The sequence below is a fragment of the Urtica dioica genome, chromosome 12 (assembly GCF_054948205.1).
Source record: "Urtica dioica subsp. dioica isolate 48M chromosome 12, U.dioica_male_clone48M_v1_H2, whole genome shotgun sequence".
Lineage (NCBI taxonomy): Eukaryota > Viridiplantae > Streptophyta > Magnoliopsida > Rosales > Urticaceae > Urtica > Urtica dioica.
The window spans coordinates 10014253-10016549 of NC_142767.1; positions in this window are offsets into that span (position 1 = coordinate 10014253).

Consider the following 2297-nt stretch of genomic DNA (forward strand, 5'->3'; position numbering starts at 1 on the left):
AATGTGTGGTTGTTAATTGATCATCTTTTCTCAAGTATGAGAGAAAATAAAAGAAGAAGAACATGATTGGAAGAGATTTTTGGTTGTTTGAGTCGAGAAGTCCCCTCTTTCTAGCGCGAAAATATTATCGCTGAAAATTGAACAACTATTTAAAGCTTCGAGCGGCTCGAAATCTTGAGTGTTGCTCCCCTAGCTCAAGAATGTTCTTTGTTCGTCGCGGAGACATAAAAGTAAGAAGAAGAGAAAATAAACTTAGAGGGACGCAGAGGCAATGCATATGGTGCGCGCTATGACGCACAATATTAGAATAATTATTAAGCTTGAGGTGGATGACTGATATTCATTAGTAAATATTTAGGAGATTTGAGGCTCGATTAGAAGAAACAATGTGCAGATGATCTTCGGCAGCATTTCAGAACTCTAGGCAGAGGAGCTCTTAGGCGGAGGCAAGGAGAGCGCAGTAGGCCTCGTCGCGCGTGCGCCTCACATGTGCTGGCGCGCCGTTCGTTTAGCGTGGTGTGTCAAGATGAACGCGCACGAGTTTTCTTTCTTTGAGCGTGTGCAGCTGTTTTTTGTGTGACTGCGGCATGTACGAGCGTGAGCTCGATTTTGAGCCCGTTATGGATGGCCTTTGTCTCTTTTTTGGGCCTTGATGGGATTTTTAATGATCTGGCCCGTTGTTCTTTGGATTCAAAATCATACGCGAGTCGCATTGATTTTAGTGTTTCGGATTTTCAGAGAACGACCGATAACATGAGGAATAGGTCTGCAATTGGAGACAGAAATCTCTCTTCATATATAAGTATTTCCAATGTTCAATTAAAATAATTTTATAAAGTTTTAAACTCTATGGTATGTCTTAACGGTTAGTTTATTTTTAAAAGCTATTGTGTTTTTAAGAAAAGAAACAAATCTCAACATTTTTTAAGTAAAAGTATTAAGTTAGGTTAAACGGTCCGGAAACTGGGTCATCATACATTGGGCTCAGGAGGGGCAAATGCCCCTCTTAAATTTTAGAAATTATAATTTTCACATTAAAAATATTTAGCAAATTTTTTTTATTTTTTTGCTTAAATTTATATGATTTTTTTTTCAAATTTTCCTGCTTTTTATTTGTTTTTTCAAATTTCCCCCTGACTTGAATTTCTAGCTCCGTTGCACCACTATTCATTTTAATTGGAAAATGAGCATCATTTCTATGCATATGAATTGGAGATGGTCTTATAGTAAAAAAAATATTAATCATACATTGTGTTGCAATCTTTGTATCATAATCTTTTGTATTACCTAATTTATAGTGAACCATTGATACCAACTTCATGGCCATTAACTAGCGGATTAACATGCCATTTTCTCATAGAAACAAGAGATTTGTAACTAAGTAGCCACTTAATTGGGGGTCTTTTAAAATAATAGTCAAAGTTTGTGTTTTAATAAGCAATTAGCCAAATAATTTTTAATGTGCCTAAAATTCCCTTTCTCCAATTCTCCTACCTCTCACGCTGAATATACTCTTCCTCCGAATATTGACCAGAGGTGTCCAAATTCGATTATGGAGATTACATGGTGAGAGGAGGAGAATTCGCGTCGGAGACGGAAGTTTGAGAGGACGGAGCTACATAATGAGGCTTCTCATTCGGCCACGTTGCTTCTCCGATATCCGAATTTGATTTAAAACATTTAATGACGAGCGAAATTGAGTTTGCGTCAGAGACGGAGGCATGAGAGGCCATGGCCGAAGATACTTAACGAGGCTTCATCTCCGGCCGGGATGCTTCGCCGATCTCCAACTCCGATTCAGGAGGTTTCTTGAAGATCCAATTTCTCCTCCACAGATCGAGTCGTTGAGATCGGCTTGATCGGAAGGTCGCGGTGGCTCAATTCGACCAGGAGAGAGTTCAAAAAGGGAGAGAGAGACGATCTAGCATCGTCTCAGGCGGTTCACTTCTGCAAGTCCAGTTCGTGACAGTTAATCCGATTAACTGATTAACTTTGATGAACCTCTTCAGAAACAATTTTGACCATCAACGAGTCACACAATTGTGCTGATCCGGCCATTCGAAGGTCACAAGTCCAGTTCTGCGTATTAACTGTGATAGTTAATCGGATTAACTATGAATGTTATCCGATTAACTATGATGATCCTCCTCCGGAAATGATCTCGAACATCGGCGAGACTCGCAGTTGTGCCGATCTGACCGTTCGAAAGTCGCAAGTCCTGTTCTGCGTATTAACTATGATAGTTAATTCGATCAACTGTAGAAGTTAATCGGATTAACTCTACATGAGTTATTCTG